Source organism: Ochotona princeps, chromosome 4 (genome assembly GCF_030435755.1).
Source record: "Ochotona princeps isolate mOchPri1 chromosome 4, mOchPri1.hap1, whole genome shotgun sequence".
Classification (NCBI taxonomy): domain Eukaryota; kingdom Metazoa; phylum Chordata; class Mammalia; order Lagomorpha; family Ochotonidae; genus Ochotona; species Ochotona princeps.
This window is the reverse complement of record NC_080835.1, coordinates 72,529-96,062: the sequence shown is the minus strand read 5'-3', so window position 1 is coordinate 96,062 and position 23,534 is coordinate 72,529. Positions and strand designations below refer to the sequence as shown.

At 42.4% G+C, this 23,534-nt stretch overlaps 2 long non-coding RNA genes across 2 annotated transcripts; both read left to right on the top strand.

Annotated features, from left to right (window-relative positions):
* The first annotated feature begins 723 nt into the window (after positions 1–723).
* On the top strand, positions 724–12,756 carry LOC131480026 (uncharacterized). Its single transcript, XR_009245215.1, has 5 exons — positions 724–749; positions 5,102–5,179; positions 9,065–9,131; positions 10,549–10,728; positions 12,726–12,756. It is a non-coding gene; the product is annotated as an uncharacterized LOC131480026 (long non-coding RNA).
* A 7,758-nt stretch (positions 12,757–20,514) lies between these two features.
* On the top strand, positions 20,515–23,129 carry LOC131480025 (uncharacterized). Its single transcript, XR_009245213.1, has 3 exons — positions 20,515–20,624; positions 21,367–21,562; positions 23,076–23,129. It is a non-coding gene; the product is annotated as an uncharacterized LOC131480025 (long non-coding RNA).
* The last annotated feature ends 405 nt before the right edge of the window (positions 23,130–23,534 follow it).

Below are 23,534 nucleotides of genomic sequence, written 5' to 3'. Positions count from 1 at the left end.
GAAAAGTGGACTAATCTACTGGACAGGTATTTCTGCAGTCTACACCTTCTGTATCTTTAGTTTGTGATAAGAGAACATGTATCCCTGGAAGTGGTGCCCTCACATCATATCCCCCAGTAATGCTTTAGATAATCTTCAAATAATTTTTCACTTGGATATCCTCTGCAAGTACTATAAAGCATGTTCACTCATTCCCATGAATGTTCTTTTCATTGTTGAAGTTCTAGCTGCTCCGCTTGTTCTTTCTCTGCCTAAAACCTTTTGAATGCAGCAACTGCTGCGCTTGGTATAGAGTGAGTTCTCCCCAATACAGGTTACTCTATGCCTTTAATCCTCAAACTACACTTCACAGCACTCATTATTTTCTGGGCCGTGTGTTCTTTTTCCTGAATTATTTTCCTACTCATATTTTGACCTTGGTAAGATTCTAAATGTACAAGAGCCCTCTAAATATTTATATCGTATAAGCGTAAAACCGCTATGGATAAATGCACAGAGTAGTACGTGTATAGTCCCTGTATAAATATGTGTATTAAATATCTCCGGCAAGGGTTTTGCATATGTAAATGACAAGATATAAATAGAACAAATTTGCATCATGAGTTGATTTGAAAGGAATTATTAGCTAATTGATCTATTTTGGGTTCTTTATGAATTTTATTAGGTATATCACTGATGCCAAAGAATTAGAAGGCTTATCAAGTTCTTTACTGAAAATTGACTTGAAGAATATCAGCAACTGTTCCCGCGTAAGTGTGTTTTTTGCTAAAAACTTGAAACTGCAATTATGTGACTCAAGCATAATGAAAGAGAACCACACAGAGCCGGAGTGTCGGAGAAAGTGATAGACATTACACAGCAGGAAAGGAGGAGCAAAATAATGGGCGAGAGGAGGGAAGAGGGAGAAGACAGAAGGAGGAGAGATGCAGTGCAGTGACGGAGGTGGGAGAGTGAGCTTTTCAAAAGGACTTTCTATTAACGTGTCTTCATATATACATGCAAAACGTCATGTATGTACAGGTCAACATTAGGTTATATGAAGCGATAGGAATTCAGGATCACTCAATGCGCATGTTAAGGAAGAATATCTCCTGTTAAACATGCACAAAGCTTCATTAAAAAAAAAATTTTCCTAAGCCAGTATTCTGAAATTAAATCTTCCCGTTCAACTTTTACTACCTTCAGATCATGGATTTATTTTCAGTTTTGTTTTAGTGTTTTTTATTAAGATATTCTTACTGATTTTGATAGCCTGGTTTAAGATGATGGTATGTGCGACATAGTGACAGGTTTATCATGCACCATCCAGGCTTTACCCAGATGTGCCTGTTTGGTGGTATTTTGCCCTATCTGCTTATTTCTTTTCATTGTGTCCAGATATGCATCTTTGTGTGCCTGTACATACTGTACAGTTCAATCTTTGAACACCTACATTATCCTAAAATAAAATTATATTCTTGGGTAGCCACGATGCAGTGCTCATCTGGACGCTGGTGTAAACAATATTTTCAGCTGTTTTTTGCGTTCCCATTGATAGTTTACACTGTGACGCTCCTTTTCTTGGACAGGATCCACCCCAGGGTCAGGTGTTGCCTTGTTGTGCCTACATCCAACAGCAAGCACATTGCCACCAGTGAAGAGAATTTTGAAGAAATGCACCTTTTAGGAGATCAGTGTGTGTCTGCCTCATTTTTTTCACTGCTGTTTGGAGGAGTGAGTGGCTTCCATTGGATCACATTAGATTTCTGAAGTTTGGTACATTAGCCAAATGTTCATGGAATTGGCAAGCACAGCAGAGATGCACTTTGTGGCTTTGTTCTTAAAAAAAAAATCATTTTGATTTTTATCAGAAAGATTTACTGAGAGAGAAAGATCTTCCATCTGCTGGTTTACTCCTCAAGTGGCTGCAGTGGCCGGGGCTTGTCTGTTGTGAAGCCAGGAGCCAGGACTTCTGCGTCTCTCACATGGGTTCATGATCCCAAGCCATTGTTCCATGCTGTACTCCTTTCCCAGGCCACAGCAGGGAGCTGGATGGGAAGTGGAGCAGCTGGGACACGAACCGTTGCCCAGATGCGATCCTGGGTGTGCAAGGCGAGGATTTAGCTGCTGAGCCACCGTGTCTTGCCTGCGACTTTGTATCAGACCACACAAAGTGATATTGCAGGGGAAAAGAGATAGTTATTTCCCAGAAGATATTCATAGGCATCTTTTTGGATCTATTTTCAACAACCAGAGGAATTTTCTGAAGGAGTTAATCATGAAATTCTCCCATTATGGCAAATGATTACACTTGGAAATTCTAATGAAAATCACATTGGAATCTTTCCCAGTCAAATTTCGTTGATATAGTTTATGTAAAGTAACAGTAGAATACCTAATGCTACTCATTCAAACCTGGAACTCTTTTTCCTTCTAATGTTATTTCATTTTATGTTACAGAAACATATTTCCTGTAGTACATTTCTTCTACCTACTTATTTTCTAGATTTCTTTCATCTGAAAATAGTTGTATTGAGTGGTATTTTTGCTGAATCTAGAAAAAAATATTTACTTGATATTTCCCCCTTGACACTTTACATGTGTGTCCCATCATCTTTCGTTCACCTTGCCTTCTGGTGGCTCGTCTGCTCCTCCTCTGTTGGTCATCGGTGTTTGTCTTTGCATCTTCCTGTCCCTGCTTTTGGTATATTTTCTGTTTCCAAAGTGGAATAGTTTGATAATATTGTGTCAAAACATGGTTTTCATGAATTGTGTTCTGTTTTCCTTAAACTCTTGCATTTGTAACTTTTTGTGTAGGCCACATTAAGGGAAATTCCACTGTCACCTCAAATGACTCCCCCGCTGCTTTTCTTTACTTTTCTCCCATTCTGAGATTCTAATTACATGGACAGTACGCTTTTTTATTCTTTTTAAAAAAGATTTGTTTATTTTTACTGCGAAGTCAGAAATACAGAGAGGAGGAGAGACAGGAAGATTTTCTGTCCAATGATTCACTCCCCAAGTGCCCGCTACAACTGGAGCTGAGCCGATCCAAAGCCAGGAGCCCAGCGCCTCTTCTGGGTCTCTCACGTGGGTGTAGGGTCCTAAGGCTTTGGGCTGTCCTTGACTGTTTTCCCAGGCCACAAGCAGGGAGCTGGATGAGAAGCGGGGCTGCTGGGATTAGAACCAGCACCCATATGGGATCCTGGTGCATTCAAGGGGAGGACTTTAGCTGCTAGGCCACCGCACTGGGCCCGCTTGGAGATCTTGATTGGACCATTGAACTTGCAACTTTGATCACAGAGAAAATCACAAGACTTGTGGTCTGACCTTAGAATGCATGTATCAGGACTGGGTCCCCTCAGTTGCTGATGCCTGTACTGTGGACTGCATTTCCTGATGTACATAGGGGATGTGGCAGCCAGCTCACTGAGGCCTACAGAGGATGCCGAGTACCATGTCAGAGCATGGAGGAAAGAACAGATTGGACAACTCTCCTGGTTAAGCTTTGACAGCATGTATCTGGGCAAGTAGATACACTAAGGTGGACTGTGTCGGACAATGGAGCTTGGAAAGATTTCCTCAACCTTGGAGCGATGAAACTAACCACTTCTCAGAACTATCAAAAACACTTCAGCAATACACTTGAAAAACATTCTCCACATTGGGGATCCTAGGATGACATCACGTGGCTGTCCCCATCCCTGAGTACTGACGTGCCTTGGCTGCTAGGAGCAGCCCTGTTCCCTTCCCTCCCCCCCTGCCCCCAGATACAGGAGATAAAAACTGGAAGCATTTGTCTCAACCACTTTGCCCCTTGCCTCGACCCTCCCCACCTTAAGCAGTGGTCCACATGGGCACACATCCTTCTCTACTGTGTAATCATCATCAAATCTAAAATAATGAAAGCCAAGAGGCTGATTGGGACTTGTTGAGGAATCTTCAAATTTGCCATCTTCCATTTGCCATCATGCATGTTTCTTTTTACCTGATGCTTAAATTGTTTTGTAAGATGTTTTCCTTGACCTAGAGTGTCATTTTTGTGTATTTACTGTTTCTGTCTGGGATAGCCTGTGCATTTTAATATTTTCAGCGCATTTGCCTGCTATATCTGAGAGCATAATACTAGCAGCTAAAACGTGCCTAGTGTCATAATCTCATAGAATAGCTCAGAAGACTGTCATCACCTCTTGAAAATCTTGTCTCATTCCCCTGGGTTATCAATTCTCAAGTCCCCATGTGGAGAAGAAATAAGACATTTTTCTTAATTATTACCTAGGTACAGTGAAGCTACTTGCTTAGGAACAGATCTAGCTAAAATAAGAGTTCTGTGTGCTTCCTGTACTTGGATGTCCACTTACTTCCCCATTCAATGTAAATTTCTGTTATTATTTTCCTGAACAGACCTTCCAATGCATTGTCTGTACACATGCAAGAGTTCCTAAGATGTGTATGTTCTTTCGCTATGTGGTAGCCTTGCGTGCCCTGGGGTCCCGTGTGGGCATTGGTTCATATCCCAGCTGCTCCGTTTCTCATCCAGCTCCCTGCTTGTGGCCTGATAAAATAGTAGAGGATGACCCAAAGCCTCGGGACCCTTTACCTGCACAAGAGACCCAGAAGAAGCTCCTGGCACCTGGCTTCGGATCACTCAGCTCTGGCCATTACAGCCACTTGGGGAATGAAGCAGTGGATGGAATCACTTTCTATATATCTTTTTCTTAACAGAAAGACATAAATGAGGCAATCTGAAGTTGAGAACCAAGTGCAACGGGGGGAGAGGGCCCAGCCCTTGCTTGCAGAACAATCCCCTCTACGAAGCAAAGAACTCTTGGTGCTGAGAATCAGTCCCTGGCCCTGCCTGATTTTACGTTCTTTCTCTTTGGACTTCTGTTATACTTCCTGCACCACATTAAAGTATTTACTACACATTGAAGATTCTTTTTCCTGGCTTTGGGTTATGTGAAGTCACCCAAATAAATTATCAGTCGGCATTGCTACTTTATATGCAATCTACTATGATATTCCTCAGACTTCCTTGGAAAGCTGGCTTGGAATTTCATAATTATGTGATACGCTGAGAGATTTCTATCACTAGTTCATGTTCTCCTTTTCTGTTTTACAGTCTGGAATTGTAACCGTTAACACTTTAGACACGGTTAGGGATGTTATTCGTATGGCATTACCAGTACTGGGATTAACTGTAAGTAATCTGAAAGATATTTTCAGCTAAATAACTTTACTTTTTCAGATAAGTTTATTTTCATATTGCCTTTGATACATAGACACACATCTACAGTTTGTATGTTTGTATACTATACTTGTGTGTGTAAGAAACCAACTGCATATATGATGAATGTTATTGCTAGAAACATGCACACGCGAGGTAGGAAGCATTAGAGATATAATTCCCTATGAATGGGCATCACTCTGGCATTTTTATTTTAAATTTTGCATGAGCTGAAAGGTGTAGCTTAATAAAATGTGGGTATACTTTCAGATTATTTCCATCTATTTTACCCTCAATCTTACAAACATGGATAAGGAACATTTTATCAGCTTCCTATATCCTAATACCAAAGTGATAGACTTGTGTGGTAGGTTGCTCTTTCCGTCTACTGTCATTCCACTTATTCCATACCTGCTGATTCACTCCCTCAATATCAGAGTTTCAACATAAAGAACGCTAAAGTGCGTGTCTGCCTTTTTGTTTTGGAGTTTTTGAGAAGCAGAGTATATGCAGAGGCAGAGAAGGAAGTGAGAAAAGCAAGTAGAGAAAAAAAAGAGAGAGAGAGAGTTCTCCCACATATTGGTTCAGTCTACAGATGCCTGGAGTGCCCAAAGATGTTCTGGAGCTAAGATTTGGAGCCAGGGATGTAATTGATGCACCTCAAGTAATTGACAGGAACCCAAATACTTGGGTGTCCTCAGTTGCCTCCCAGAGTGTGTACTTGCAGGAAGTCAGAATCAGGACCTAGAGTTGGGATGGAAACCCAGGTATTGTGATAAAGTTCTCGGGCATCTTAACCACCTACTAAAATCCTGTCTCTTACTGTAAGTCTTGGCATAAAAATGCGAGAATAGAATCCTGCTTTTGATACTGATCTTGACAATGACATCCCTTGTGTCTCTTAAAAAAATCAGTGAAGAACAAGGTAAATTTTGAGTGAAAGCATGGCTTCTGAGGAATGTGTGTTATCACCACTTACATGATTTATTCATTATTTTTTAAGTTTCCTTTGTTCAAAGAGACACATTCAAGCACATGTAGTTGAGCATTCTCAACCATGGAGTCACTCCTCACATGTTTACAACAGCAAGAGGGCTCATTCCTGGGGCTTAGAAATGCTTCCCAGACTCAGTGGGGGTGATGGCAATCCAGATACATGGGTCCTAAGTGTTGCTCTGTTGGATGCACATTGGCAGGTTTGCAACAGAAGTTTAGTGGGAGTGTCCTGGATCCAGTGACCTGGATCAGACTCAGACACCCTGATAATTTTGCCTTTAAGTGTCTGCTCCTTTATAGACGCCTACGTTTGGCCTATGTTGTTGATGTTTTTCCTGAAATGAGCACTAGTTACAAAGCTATGTCCATCTTGATGGATGCAATGGCATTTATGTTGCAACCATCGAACCCTGTTCTCGCTCATTGAAGAGCATGCATTCCATAAGGAACATAAGGAACAGTTTGCCCAGTGTTGAGCCCTGAAAACTGTCCTCTGGAACTGTGAAAACGCCCTACTATCGTGACATGCTCTGAGATTTTTATTCCCGTTTTCTCTATGTGAATCCTAGTCAAGCCTTATGAAAACGGAGGGCGATCAGAGTTTGGCATAAAAAGCCTGTTATTGTCACCATATTGCAATGAAGTTACACACTTAAAGGAAGGATAAATTGCTGAATTTCTGTGTACTGAGTAAAGAATACACCTCTGGACTTAGGTCTAATGAGTAATACATGACTCTTCAGTAAGACTGACTCAGAATTAAGCCTTGGAAGAGAGGGAGTTGTTACATGAATCTGGTTGGTGACATGGCTTCAACATTTAACTAGAGTTAATTTTATTTAATGGCTAGAGTTTTAAAAAAATATTTATTTATTTTTACCACAAAGTCAGACAAAGATCTTCCATTCACTGGTTTACTCCCCGAGCGGCCGCAACGACCAGGACTGAGCAGTTCAGAAGCCAGGAGCCAGGAGCTTCTTCCGGGTCTGCCACACGAATGCAGGGTCCCAAGGCTTTGGGTAGTCCTCCACAGCTTTCTCAGGCCACAGGCAGGGAGCTGGATGGGAAGTGGGGCTGCCGGGATTAGAACCGATGCCTGTATGGGATTCTGGAGCAATCAAGGCGAGGATTTTAGCTGCAAGGCTACTGTGCCTGGCCCCATGGTTCGAGTTTTATTTGTTGAAAAGTCTCATCAGAAACAAATTCTTTCAATTTATGGATGAGTGGTGCCCATTTTTCTGTCTGTCCCAGTGAAGACACTGCACATAAGAGTTCCATACTTGCAAACTAGCATTGGGTTAGATTTTCCTGCTATCAGAAAAAGGTTAGGCAATGGATCTGTATGTATGTGCACATTTGTGAGAGACAGCTTTCATACCCAGGGCACTCCACAATGGCAAGATAATGCATTTTATAGATAATGAAGGCTATCAGAAAGATGATAAATGATCACGCCATTTGAATCTTATTTTTTTTTTAAAATTAATTACATTGCATTATGTGACACAGTTTTACATTGTATTATGTGACAGTTTTATAGGCACCTGGATTCTCCCCATCCCTCCCCAAACCCTCCCCCCATGGTAGATTCCTTCACCTTGTTGCATTACCACAGTTCAAGTTCAGTTGAGATTCCTTCATTGCAAGTATATACCAAGCATAAAGTCCAGCATCCTATTGTCCAGATAAGTTCAACGGTTTCTTAGGGAGACCATCTCTGGTTTGAAGGTAGAGCCGGCAGAGTATCATCCCGATCAATTAAAAGTCCCAACATAACATCAGCAACAATTTATAATGTTGTGGAATTAGTGGACATAGTATTGAGTAACCAAAATGTTAAAAAAAAATGCAGGTTCTTAACCACATCCTGTGACTTCTTCATTGACATTTCAATTTTAGTTTATATACTACCGGGTTCTATACACCTTAAAATGGCTATAGATTACTATTCAGCTGTCTCATGTCTATTTTCATTATAGTGTTTAGCATTTTATAACGTTGAAGCATAATTTTGTTGAACCTGGCTTTTTTTCGGGTAGTCTAGACTGGCTATAACTCTAACAAGACATTTGTCAACAGTTTAGGTGCAGAACAGTTTAAGGGGGGTGTGCAGAGCAACTAATCTTTGTGTCCCACCTTGTAAGGTATAAGTGAATCCACGCTGACCATTTCCTGTCTGATTCTAAGCTTTCCTTGTTGTTCTCTATCTATTCTAGATTTTTTATTTTAAGTTGCTCCCTCTTGAAATTAATTGAAATCGCTGAACAAAAATGTAATGTAGATGTGCTGGTTTCAGCTGGTGTTTCTAGAATTGCATAGATAATCCTGTTCTTCATGTGGCCTGTTCTCCAGCTAAGAATCCTCATTTCTGTCCTCTTCATTGTCATCTAGATACTTGCCTGCTGTTTTTGGATGGCTGAGTTTAGGATGTTATGCAGGTATTACTTTGTTTAGACACATTCTTGGTGTGTGGACAAGGACATGGAAAGGAATCATACTATTCTCCAAGGAGTCGGCTGACTGAGGGAAAAGTGATCAGGAGTAGACTTACCTTCATTAGTGTATTGGCATAAATGTGTTAAGGAATTTAACTTTGTTGGACAGAATTGCAATGGCTCAGATCCATGACTTTATCAAAAGTCATATGACATGTATCTGGGGCACACACTTGGGGTCTCTGAGAGGGCCGGTGTCAATTCTATTAACAGCTATGGCCACACATTCCAATGGATCAAATGGCATCGTCACTGGTCCCAATTATTTTCTTCTTTGGGAATGCAAAAATGCTCAGGAACTATGTCTTTCAGTGTTCTCTCATGAAGACATGCTTTGAGGCCTAGTTCTTTTTTTTTTGTCTCCAAGGGCTCAGAAAAAGATTACCAACTGTGGGTGCATGCTGGAAAGAACGTGCCTCCCTTCCCACTCCTGGGTAAGTGTCCGGGAAAATCAAAGAAATTAACTGGTTCAAAATTGCACTTTCAGTCCTGTGTATTGATGGTTTTTCCTAAAGATTATACCCCAAGAGCCTCTTGCAATCATCATTCACACATTTAAAACAGATTTACCACATGCTTACTGCATGGCAGATCCAGGCACCTGTTCTCTGGCTTCATTCATCGATTTTCATGATAGATGGAGCAGAAAGGAGGTTTATGCTCTGCGTCCTGACATCATAGGTATAGACAATGGGAAAATGTCCAGCATATCTTTGTCAAGATATCTTTAACACTTTCATTGGGAGTCTTTCCTTTATTGGGAGTAGTGATGCGTACGACAATGTATCCACTTCTTGGCTGCTATCCTCTATTGTACAATTCATCTATGAGACCATATGTATACAGACACATAAAATATGCATATTCACATACATTGTCATATATGTATGTGTGCACATACATACAGGTGCATGTGTAAATACATAGGCATCTGTGTATGCATAAATATTCACACATGCATGTGCTCCTACAATATGAATGCATATTTATGTATATGCATGTATAATATCCTATACCCATCCATATATATGTATATATTCACACACATGGGTATACACATAGGCATATATATATTAAAACTACACATGTATTAAAACTTCATCTGTATTCCTAAGTCTAATAAAAATGATTTTGCTTGCACTCTGTAAAACACTGGGTAGGATAGCTCTGGGTCTCCAACACTTCGTACCCCTCCCTCCGTTAGCTGTGAAGACCACCAGAGAGGGCCACTGTGGGGAGGAAGTGTAGCAGCAAACCATGGCTGCAATGCTGTTGAATATGCTGGATATGGATCTGAAACTTAGAAAAGAGTCTCTTACCATGAGTTAACGTCTTGGGAGAAAGTTTCTTGATCACAGTAACTCATGAGATGTATAACCCAGTTATTAATGTTTACCACTGATGTTTGCTCATATATCTGCACAAAGCAGTCTATGTAATTAGAAAGTATGGAAAGTGATAGCTTGTTGAAAATGATTGCATCTTTACACATGAGTTGCAAGATCTCATTGGCCTCAACACGGGCATTAGAAGGCCTTCTATGCTTTCAATGAACATTGCAGAAGTCATCACCATGCAGTGTACTGAAGTATCTATGCTTTCCAAACTAGGTAATGGGTTTCTATTTCATTTTCTCTTGACTTTGGGAACGTCCTCTGCTATGGTAGCCCCTTTATGCAGAGTCTTTCCAAAGAGGTTGCACACAATCACTCAGAGGATGTAGTTTCTCTCTTGCAAAAGTGCCCGGAGAGCCCGAGTTGCCATTAGTGCAGTGTCCACACTGACAATTGATGTGTTTGATTATACTTACCACTATCAGCCTGATGTATATTGAGATTCTTCTCTGCCTAGGTCACGAGCACCCGTATGTAATTCAAGAACACTACCATGAGGTTTTACCCAATCAATGTACACCGGAGAAGTCCACCTCTCCGTCCAGCCTTCGGCAGGCCATCCCGAAGATCTTAAAGTCTGGACAATTGCAATTTGTCTTGAAATGCCGTGAGAAACCAAGATCCCGCCTTAGGGGTGGTGAGTGCTTTTGTTAGCAGCAAAGGCCTGTCCTTGGCGCATATCTGCATTCCTGAGAACAAATTCACAGCACAGAGGTATTCTCTATATGGGAGGATGAGCATGTAGAGACAGGGACCCAACACCTGCTGAGGTTCAACTTTAGACAAATGATTTGAAGGCAGAATGATTTAAGTACATTCTACAAGCAAGTAATGGGTTATGTTGTTACACTTACACAATACAGTCATGTGAGTAATAGGAACACCAGGTGGCTGGCACACAGTTGAAACTGTTTTCTGTTTTAAGCAAAAATTTGAACATGGTAGCTTGCAGGAGCAGATGTCTGCATTTGAGAATGTATTTCTTCTTACCTCTTTTCAAAATGGTGGAACTATGAATGCTTGGTATTGGGTTGCTGTGTGATTTCATGCCCACATGGAGACTATTATCCCAGGAAGAATGACTATGGAGTCTCCATTGGTGGCAAAAGACTGGTGTCTAGACCTATTTAGGCCATCTTATTATGAAATGAAATAATTTTACCCAGGGGTGTGGTGAATCAAGTAGCACGTTACATTACTCAATACAGTGAGGTGTAGGTAACATCATGCTGTGCAAGTGACAAGTGGAGTGAACCTGAAGGTTCAAGGTCTGAGGATCTAGGCTGATGAAGCGACATATCTTAGAGCTCATTTGGCTTGCTCTGTGATTCAGTAACATAAGGATTGCCCACCAATTTTATCTGATGGTGATGCATTCAGGAGCCCAGAAATGCCAAAGAATAGCTGGTGAAAGACACTTGGTGAAATGTGACTCCCCTATGTCACGGCACCTTGGCTCCTCTGGTGCCTTTTTCAATATTAAATATAAGTGGATGACCTCAGGAAACCATTTAGGTGCCTCATGACCAAAACATGAATATCTGAGTAGTAGACATTCAAAACTCAAGTTTTCTTCATGATCTTCTTGTCTATGGGAAGCTGTTTCAGTGGGCACTTGGTAGAGCTTGATAAGTAGTTAAAAACCTGGTTTGTGTAGTTTTACACTCATAAAGAGATGTGTGTAGAAGATGAAATCAGACCAACCAGGGACAGCCTAATCTTTGTAACCCTGCAGGGTGAGGGAGGCAGAGGATGATTGAACTAGGTCAGGCAGCTTGTGTCATGCCACAGATCTCTCTGAATGGAGTGAATTCACAGTGTTTCTTTACTCCAAGACCCAGCCAGGAAATCTCAGAAAAGGCAATGTAACATGAAAGTATATTATGAAACACCCTTGGTTTGAAATTCTTCTAGATTTTCAAATGAGATATGACTCCTGAATCCACTGAGTAAGCAGGATATACACACACCACAAAGGCAAAAGTGATCTGAGAAGTATCACTTTCAGAAGAGTGGAACCTGAAAAGCTTCCTCAAGTATCTATCTTTACCATTCAATAGATTGTTAGAATAAGGGGCTGGAACACAAAGAGAGAGACACACAGAGAGAGAGAGAGAGCGAGCCTTCCTGTTTTTTTCTTCGCTCCGTAAATGCCAGCAGTGGCCATGATTGTACCAGGATTAGTGTCAGTGTTGGGGTCAGGGCAGGAGTCTGAGATCTTATCCATGTCACCCTTATGAGAGGTGGGATTGGAAGTAGATTTTTGGAACTTCTTCCATGTTGCACTTGCAAGAAGCAGGAATTCAGTTGTATTAGCCAGGGCCTGCATTTGTAAGAAGTTAGAACTGGAACCCTATGAAGGCATCAGACGAGGTTCTCTGATATGGGTCTTAGGCATGTTAGGCAGTAGGCTAAACACTGGCTCCTAACTACCACCTTACAGGAAATTTGCAGGAAAACACATTAATGCCACATGGATACAAATAGCTAATTTTGGATGAGAGGAACTTGTACATGCAAATGCCTCTGTTTTTCTCTTTTCTAATTCAGACAAAAAACATGTATCCAATGGAAAAGGTAGAAAGAGAATCTGTCATTGACAGTGTACCTGTAATAATTTCACTTTCTCCTCAGGATTCCTCAGAAGCTGCATGTCTTGCTGGCGTGCCACCACAATCCAAAATGATCCTCCACAGGATGCTGATTCATCTGTGGAGTTCAATGTGCTTCAAATGGATGACCTTGCAAGAATAATTTTGGTAGGTGTCATTACGCTCTTCTGAAGGCAAGTCTTTGTCAACCACTGGCTTTGACAGGCTCTCTTATTCTGACCTCAAATACAAGCACAATCCAATTAGGTATTGCAGCCTTACTTGAAACACAACAGGAAGAAATGATAAGCTATCTACTTCACTGGTTTCAGTAATGTCCTCCAGTAACCTGCTCACCAAAGCCAAAATTCCTGTGAGTTCCCATCCACACTGCATCTTCTAACCTCTTTCTTGAAATGTTCCTCCATTCCTTTGTCTAGATGACTCAGACTTCTCACTCAACCTCATTCACATGAGCTTAATTTGTATTTCAGATTCCTCAAAGCATAATCCTGCAATGTATTTATACTCCCATCGTGAGAAAATGTATCAAATAAAATCCACGGGACTTGGCGTATGTTCTTTCCAATGAGGATTTTTACTAGGCAGAAAGCACGTTGGCTGATTGTCCAGTATATTTGCTTACACTCTCCTGGATATAGAGAGTAGCATCCTGAGTGGGAAAGAATTTATCAATTTAGGTGCATGCTAGATGTTACGCTAGGCCTTGCACCATATACAAGTTCATGGAGTTCCTAGGGTCTTCATTAAGATTATATCCTTAATGGATAAAAGGAACGCATCAGTCAGGTAACATATTATGTCCAAGGTCACATGCAAAAAAAGGACACTAATAAAGGACAAATTCCCATGGTGGTTTGACTGTGAAGCAGAAGGAAATGAAATCTAGTAGGATGGGCACGCAAAGAAGCCATCTTGCCATGTGTGGACATTTATCCTGGTTTTTTTTTTAAGGATTAATTTTTTAATTAATCCTTCCAGGTCTCCCATGTGGGTGCAGGGTCCCAAGGCTTTGGGCTGTCCTTGACCGCTTTCCAAAGCCACAAACAGGGAGGTGAATGGGTAACGAGGCTGCTGAGATTAGAACTGGTGCCCATATGGGATCCTGGTGTGTGCAAGGTGAGGACTTTAGCCACTATGCTACTGTGCTGGGCCCTCCCTGGTTTTAAATGAGTGTAGACAACTATAGGAAGCAGCAGGGCAGCCCATAGTCATTGAAAGAAGGTTGAGTTGATGGCAACAAGTGTGGCAATAATGTTTTCCCAGTTAAGAAACAATGAGAGTGGCAGTGTAAATAGTAGAGATAAAGCTGTTAAATGCTTGAAAAATGTTTTGGTTTTACAGTTTTGTTTCCTGTACTGGAAAATAAGGTTAAAATCAGCAGTCAAAAACCATTAGGTGTATGTGCACAGATTAGATGGGCGATTGGAAAATATATTTAGAGCCACTGAGACAAATTTCCTTCCTTTCCATCCATCAGCTCTTGCTATGTTAATTCACATCTCGTGTCTGTTCTTCCCCACAGGTGTAGTCCCATCATCTGGGCTGGTGGTTATGAAATGTTCTATAATTTGCTGTCTTTTTTCTTTGCCACAGGAGATGCTTCATGTTTTGAAGGAAAAGGGGCCACAGACAAAGGATGTTTTTCATAAGATTGACAACATAAAATCATTTCTATCCCTGAAAGAAAGAGTTATGCTTGGAGGAGTATTTGATTGGGCTAATGAATCTCCACTTGTCGTAGCCGCTTTATTAAAGGTAGGGAGAGGTGTGTTATCATCCATGCATAGTAAGGAAGCTGTGTGAAGGGTTTCGTTTATCATGGCAGCTCAAGAACAGTGATTGGCCCGATTGACTAAGCATCCAAGAAATCAAAGAAAGCATCAGAAATTCCAAACTGTAGGTGGCTGCTTCCTTCATTGGACAGATGCATGTTAGGCTTCCCTAGTTTTCAAAACCTACTCCTGCTGTCTGCATCTGCACACTCTATGCAAAGTAATGCTACCATAGTTTCTAATACAAAAGGGTCTTCCAAATCCTGATTATTCATATGAAAGTTTGGCCAAAACAATCCTCCTGTATATGCTGAATTTGATAGTACTTTGCTTATGACATCAAACTTTTCCAAACACACCTCATTTGAAGCTGTTGAAAACCACTCTAGGGGTTTTCTACATTACACAAACATCTACCATAAAATGAATTAAAATACACCTAGACCCAAAGAAGAGGTGCCTTGATTTCATCGTGGCTCTTTCCCAGTCTCATGCCCTTTGCTTGACAGGTACTTAAGAAGGACTGCTTAGAGCTGCCTCAATGCCAACCCCCATTGGTATCTTATGTTCATTCTTACTGTACTTAAGCAAGTACTCATAGTTGTGTTTGCATAGTAGCCAGTCCTGATCACAAAGTTTAGATCAAAAGATTGTGAAAGTGCCTACAACAGGCAAAGCAAGGTTAGAATTCTAAAAATGTTGAGTGTTGTGGAATGTTGGGGCTTGGGTTGCTGTCATTCCACATCAGAGCACCAGTTGGAGCCCTGCTGTGTTTTGGCTGGATAATCCTGTTAATGCCTCTCAGAAGTCAGAAAAACACAGCTAAAGTACTGATCTCCTTGCCATCCCTGTGGGAGACAAGAATAAAGCTCTTAGCTTCTGGCATTAGACTAGGCCTGACCTTAATACTTTGGTATTATCCTCATTTGTCTATGCATGATCTCTCTCTCTCTCTCTCTCTCTCTCTCTCTCTCTCTCCCTCTCTCTCTCACTCTCTCTCTCTCTCTCTCTCTCCCTCTCTCTCTCTCTCTCTCTCCCTCTCTCTCCCTCTCTCCCTCTCTGTCTGTCTGTCTGTCTGTCTTTCTCTCCTTTCCCTTTCCTTCTCTCTTAGTGCATCTATCTCTCCCTACCTTCTCTCACTCTTTGTTTTTGTTATATTTGTGTGTCTCCCTCTCTCTGCATTTCTGACAATTTTGTGGAGAATGTGTGGGCCCCACCCTTGGAAATACAAGTCCTGCCGGTTAGCTCCAGAGTTGGTGATGGGCTGAGCTAGGTGTGACCATGGAACCTGCCATCACTTATGGGTAAAGGAACCAACAATAGTCTTGGCAGGTGAAGGCAGCAGCACCCAATTGTGCATCCTAAAACAGGGTATCTGATAGGCTGGGCTGCAACATTCACTAGCTTATACAGGCCAAAATGGAAGGGTAGACTATGCCAGGCACTGGCCTAACATCCACTGGCATGTATCAGATCTGGGTCTGGGAGTGGGTCAAGTGGAAGAACTTGGGAAACTCTCCTATTGGGTCACAGCTCTTACTGATGACCACATGGTCCAGGCCTGGGGTTGGGCAAGCTGGGCAAAGTACCTCCAATGACTGGCTAATGTGTAGGTTGGTTATGGAAGGGGGCAGACTGGGCAGGGCTGAATAAACCTTAACTCACAAGGAAGAATATAAATCAGATTGGAGCACAGGTCATGCCGAGCTAGGCTCTTACACCTACTGGTTTGCGTGAGCCAGGGATGCTAGGCCACAGCATCTAAGGCAAAGGCCTCACCTGTGTGAGGGGCTATGCCGAGCTGGGTCAGAGCAACCACTGGCACACATGTAATCTATGGCTGGGAACAGGCCTGTTTGGGGGGCTAAGAGGACACCCTTGCTGGGTTGCAATTCCCACTGGTGAGTGTGGGGACCGAAGTGAGGGCTGTGTTCTGGTCTGGGTATGGCTGCAGTGTCTCTTGGCACTGGGACCTGGGGCTGGGTGCAGGGCAGACTAGGATAGGTCTCTGCCTCTACTGAGCCAAGTGTGACTGTGTCTGGGTATGGATGAACCTTGGCTGGGCTGAAACATCCAACAGTAAGAACTGGAATGGGTTGAAGGCAGGTCAGGAAAGGCCACTGTTATTGCCAGGGCAGGAGGTGGACTAAGTAGGGCTGACCCATGGACCCACCAGTATGCACAAGATCTGGCACTGGGAGAGGTTCTGAGGAGGAGCTTGGGAAACTCCTCTGTCGGGACACAATCCCTGCAGGTGAGCACAAGAACCACGATAGGGAGTGGCCCCGACCAGAGCAGGGAAAGGTACCTGCCGACATACATTTGGCGTAGATCAGGGGGACACAAGGCTGAACCAATTCACACCACCTGCTGGCAAATCCGAGCACCAGAATAGAGTGTGGGTCCAGGCCAGGTTTGGTTGCAACATATAGCAGTACACATTACGGCTGGGACTGGGTGCCTGTGGGGCTGGGATAGGCTGTAACCCCCACCAGCATCATCTGGAATTGGGGGTGGGTTGGGTCAGGACAGGCTTCAGCACCCACTAGCAAATGCTGATGTGAGGGGTGCTATGCCAGACTGTGCCTCAGCACCCAACCAGCACAAGTGAGAACCAGGAAGGGAGGGGGCAAAGCTGGCAGGGGGTATGTGGAGGGCTCCCCTGTTGGAAAGCCACTCCCACTGGAGCGTGAGTTGGGATGGGGGTAGACCAGACCAGGCAGAGCTACAACACCTGTCGGCCTCATGTGAGCTAGATCAGGGGAAGGCCAGGCTGAGCTGACTGTTCCTACTGATGCAAGCATAAATTAGAGTGGGTGAGGGTTGGTTGGGCTTTGCCACAGCATCAGCTGTCAGAGGCTGGCACTGGGGGCTAATTCTGTCAAATTAAACTGCAGAACCACCTGGAGAGTGTATGTTTCAGGAGTGGAAGTGGCCCAGTAGGGAAATACTGGGCGTTACCACTCCCTGCTGGAGAACATGAAAACCAAGACTGGGGCAGGGGTGGCTAGACAGAACAGCACCTGCCAGTATGTGTGTGGGCTGGATAGTGGGACTTGTTGGGTTGAACTAGGCATCAGTGCCCATTAACATGTATAATAGCTGAATGGGATGTGGGACAGACTGGACAAGTCAGCGGTACATACTGGCAAGCATGGGAACCAGGGTAGGGGGCAGGCCTGGTGGGGGATATTGGGAGTTGCCCTAACTAGGCTGCAGCTCCCACTGGTTTGCGTGAGGGCCGAGTGTGAAGTGGACAGAATCAGGCTTGACCACCCATTGGTTCGCGTGGAAGACAGGGCTGGAGACAGAACTGACCCAGCGGTTGCAACCACCAGCATATGTATAAGCTGATAGGAGTGATGGACTGTGCCAGACCCTGTATTGACATTCACACACAATAATCAGGTCTGGGATCACTTCAAACAACATTCTTTGGGGATTCCTCCAACTGAACTGCTGATTTCAGAACCCAATCATGAAGAGAATTGCAGGTTCCGTGGTTTGACCATGGAGTGCATGTGTCAAAGCTGAGCCTCCTCAGAGACTCAGATGGAACAGTGGACAGCATAATCTTTAATAGTTGATTAAAGATTATGGAGGATATGGCAGTCTATTGGAACCTGCAGAGGACACTTAGTACCAGAACAGAGGATGGAGGATAGAACAAATAGATCCTCTACCCCAGCCACACATTGGCAGTGAAGATATGGGCAAAAGGAGACTCTAAGGTGGGCTATATCGCTTCTTGGCCTTTTGGCTAAGATCAAGTGTAAAGTGGGCTGTGTCAGCCAGTGGATTCTGGAGAGATTTCATCATATTGGAATGGCGAGATTGGCAGCAATTCAGAACTGTTGAACTATAAAAACTACTTGAGCAGTGCCCTCGGAGCATGCTTCGTGTTGGGGACCCTGGGATGTGGTGGGAGGCCTGGTGGGGCGCCTCCATTTATCTCCCCCTTACCCAGATACACACACACACACACACACACATAAAATGTGGAAACAATGTTCTTACCCACTCTCCTGTAACCCTTGACCCTTTGTTCTCTAATCAACTATTAAAGATTATTAAAATAAAAGAATAAAAAAAATTCTAAAAACTCAAACGAGAGGCGGCATTGACACTTGGTGCAGCTGTCACCTGCAGGGTCAGCATTCTATATGGGGAATGGTTCAGATTCTCATTGTTTTGCTTGACGTTCCTCTTCCTGTTCATCACCTGGGGAATCAGTGGAAGACAGCCCTAGTGAGAGCGCTTGTGCACCCATGTGGGAGACTCAGATGAATTTCCTGTATCCCGGCTTTGACATGGCCCATTCTTGGATGTTACTGCCATTTGGGGAGCAAACCAGCAGATGGAAAATCTTTCTCTCCCCTTCTGTCTGTAATTTTCCATTTCAAATAAACAGATTTTTTTCTAAGAAAGCATAAAAGATATAAAATGTACATTTATCTTAAGTGTACAATGAAATCACAATTATTATCGGGGTTTCTATAGGCAGATATAATGGAACAAAAGCCAAATTGAATTGTTGGTAATTTTAGCAACTGTGAAACCAAAATCTGTTACTTAATAATTGCACAAACTGGGGCTGGGGAAATGCCAGCATCTGTGAAATTGTGTCATAAAATGAAATAATTTAAAAAAATTTACACAAACACTGTAAATTTGGGAAATTTATTATCCTAGCTTTTTCTCTTAACCTCCGCATAATGCCATATGATAAGAAGCAACAGTTCTGTAATGAGCTATAAACTACCAGTAGTTTGCTGAAATCATGACAATATATTCTAGATAGGATAATCACAAGTTTGCACTGTCCATTCTGAGGAACACACATGAAACTGATGCCACATTTTTTTTTTTTAAAAAGATGTGATATTTAGCCTTCTGCAAGTGTTGTAGTGTGACTCTGGGTAAATACAATGTGAATCACCTGGAGAGTTGGTCCAGACCACAAATAAATGGAAGCATCCAACTGAATTTGCCCTTGCGCAACCTAGGAGCAGAGGTGCAGTTGCAAATATCATTTCTGTGTTCTCCTTGGGTCAGTGTGGTTTTTTAACACCCTGTTAGCTCGGAAGCCCAGGCAAGTCCAGAGAGGCTACCTGTCCCACATTCATGAAAATGCAGTGCTCAACAGACCCAGAAATTCCCAAGTCATCCCATATTCCTATGGTTATTCAGAGATGGTGAGTCCCTTCCTACACACACTCGGGGTACTTGGGAAGCGATAAAAGATGGCCCAAATACTCAGGTCCGTGTGACTCACGTGGCAGAGCTCCTGGCTTCACATGGCCCTGTTTTGGCCTGGCCAGTGTGGCTACATGCAGAAAAAAGCAGTGTATGGGAGGTCTCTCATTCTATCAGTTTCTGTCTCTCCCTGGCACTTCATCTTCCAAATATTGATTTTTTTCATGTTTCAAGTAATACACATATGAGAGCACAAATGCATTTGTGTGTGCATAGACACATGCACATACACATGAAGATCATTATTGTATGACTGTTCACTCCCCAGTTGACCATCATGTACTGGGCTTGATTGGGTTGGGCTAAGCTGAAGCTTGGAAACCGGAACTCCATCTAAGTCTCTGATGTGAGTGTCAGGGTCCCAAGCAATTGGGCAATTAATATTTACAGCATTCTCACACACATTAGTAAGGAGCTGGAACAGAAGCGGAGTACCCAGAAATTGAAATGTCCTGATTTGGACTGCCGAGTTTCCTGGAACAGGTTAACACACTGCTGTAGTTATGCCCCAAAGAAGATGTAGACAATAAAGGACTTTGTCTTCCCTCCCAGAACTTTCTAGAATCTGATTTCACACATATCATTTTAGTCAGAAGAAATCCAAGCACCCATTTCTGGATGTACACATTGGTGTAAATGGCAAGCTAAGCTTTAAAGAGGTCACAGTTGGAGTTTCTAGAAAATTGTGATAAAAATGAATGTTACAATGAAATGTTACTTCTACACTTGCTCCAAACCATATTTGTCAACAAATGTTTATGATTCTTTTTTCATCTCCTTAAGGATTGTCTTCGACTGATCCCCAGTACTATTTTTACAAAACAACTGTACTGTAAGTGGATTAGTGTTCTTGACAAACAGGATGAAGAGAAAGCCACGGAGATCAAGAGGTGATTATATAATTAACATTGACTCCTGACATGTCTCAAAATACAGCCAACACAATTTGAGAAAAATATGTGCACTTTGAAAGGGGTTCCCATAATCGCACACACAAAGAATTAGAAGATGGGTAGACTGTGCCACATTAACCCATTGACTTTTTATTTCATACCACATGGCAGTGCTGTGCAGACCTGGGAATTGTATACATTCTGAATATCACATTGATGAGGAAGAATCTCACTGATCTCAAAGACTTGCTGCAAGAGCAATTGGTCTTACTAACATTTTGCCAATATTGATCAGGTGGACAACTTTATGTGTGCTTAAAGAATTGACATCAATCAAGCACTTTTGCTGAAACTCATAGCTTGAATGTGATTTTTGCTTCATTGTTTTAATTACTGCCTTGAGACAGCATTCCTTCACTGCTACATTACAAAGTACAGTGTTTGCAATTCAAATGCTGTTGGACTTCCTCAGTAACCTCGTCACCCATTCTGGAGTATAACAACCATTTTTGTACACTCGTGTAAATGGGCTATTAACAAAGTTATCTCAAGTGAAAACACATCGTGATTTTAACAACAACAAACCCTGTGCTATCATTAAGCCCTATTTCTCAATTTGTCTGTATTTTCATTGAACTAAGTCAGTGGAAGTCCAAATACCCTATTCCCTTTCTCTATACCCACTACTTCAGCAAGAAAGTGACTGTATTTTTTTTTGTGTGTGTGTGTATGTGTTTAGGCTCTTACAAAATCTGCCTGTATGTAATCTGGATATACTCAAGGAATTGTGCTCTTGTTTATATGAGATCTCTGCGAATGCCTCTTTCAATATGATGAATGCATCAGAGTTAGCAGTTTCAATCACACCAAGCATATTTTACCTTTGGGAATCAACATCAACGAACTCATCCCTGGAAACTGAATTACTTAAAAAGGTAATGATGTGCCCCATTTCCATTGTGATGAGCCAAAGTTTACAAATGAAAGATGCCATACACCCTTCTAGAATGCCAGGGTCATTTATTCTATATTAAGAAGAAACAGAAGTGTGAGCTGCTAAAACGTAGGGAAGAAACTTCCATACCATTACAGAAGGAAATAGGGGTTTTCGTGTCTGGGCAGTCCGAGGTGGACTTTTGCCTCTCGTCATTCAGGACCATGTAAACCTGAACAGTTTCTTTATGAAGGCTTCCTTAGCTGAGCAGTGGCAGGAGTGTTGATAATAATCTCCCGAGGTCAGCAGTGACACTGTCTGTTCAACATGAGCACACATAATTCCCCGCTCAGTGTCCTTCCTCTCAGTGTTGCAGCTCATTCAGTAAGATGCTGTCTGCGTTTCATCTGTGCTACTGCAGTGTGAAAATGAGTTTCTAGAGCATCCTAACAGACCTAATGTCCCCAGTACAATCACAGCTCTTACCAAGCTGAAACAGATGTAATGACAGAGTGAAGCAGAGCAATGTTTGTGGAGGGACTGCCGCTGAAGAAACAGACACTTACTTTACAGTTGACTCCGTTCATATCCAAGGATCTACAAAGAATTTCTGCTCCCCAAGTTTAATGTCACTCACTAGAGAATCACATCGCACATGTTTTCTTCTAATTGGGTGCTTTGTAAATTCTGTGGAAATACACATCATCAGTTCAAATATCATACACAGATTCCTTTTTTGTAAGATTTTATTGGAAAGACAAATCAAATTTATGGGAAGGAGAGACAGATGATCTATCTGCTGCATCACTCCCCAAATGGCTGCAATGGCTGGAGCTGAACTGATCCAAAGCCTGGAGCCAGGAGCCAGGAGCATCTTCCAGGTCTCCCATGCAGGTGCAGGGTCCCAAGGCACTTGGCCATCCTATACACTAGTTTCTCTCGTCACAAACAGGGAGCTGGAGGGGAAGTAGAGCAGTCGGAACGTGGCTAAATACGAAATCCAAGACGTTGCAAGTTTAGGATTTAGCCATTTAATCACTGCACATTCCTCTACATAGAATGACAGCTATGCTATATTAGCCATGAAAGTTAGTATCAAGGAAATATTAATAATTAATTTTAAAAAGACCCAGGAAACACTGTTTTTCAGATAGGCAGTATTTTTAGAAAGCCACTGAATATTCTTTTTTTAAAATTTTTATTACAAAGTCAGATATACTGAGAGGAGGAGAGATAGAGAGGAAGTGGAGCTGCCGGGATTAGAACCAGAGGCCATATGGGATCAAGGCGAGGACCTTAGCCACTAGGCCATGCTGCCGAGCCCACCACTGAATATTCTTGAAAATATAACTGTGGTGTAGGAATAAAACGGGTCCATATGTATTAATGTCAACTGTGAATTTTCTTAGATTTCTATTTCATATTTTTGTAATGCTCAATACTCACAGAGAATGCACAACTTATATATTTGCACGTTAAAAACAGCACCCTATTTTCATCCTTTTGTCTCACAGATGTCTATTGTAGAGTTTTTTATCGAAAACTATCCCCGGTTATTTGAGGACCAGAATGAATTGTCACTTAGGAACAGTGGGGAACAGTCCAACTTTAGCTCTGGGGACAGCACCGAATATATCAACACATTATGTACTCCAGAGAAAAGCTCAGGTGAGAAATCATTGAAGTGGAATCATGGGCAAACATTCAAGTTTTCTGAATAATTTCACTGGCTGTACTGTAAAGCAGACAAGGCTCCCAAGTGCCATGGGAAAAGCATAGACACTGGGAAGCAGCTAAGGACTAAACCTAAGAACTACGCTACCCCCTACCCTGATTAGACTGATCTGTTGTACAAGGGTGGCGCAGATTAGCAGCTATTTTACAACATTTGAGACAAAAGGTCAGAAAAAATGGTGTCTTTGACTTGGAGAGGCCAACTCTTACGCTGTTTACAGAAGCACCAAGTGAGAAAG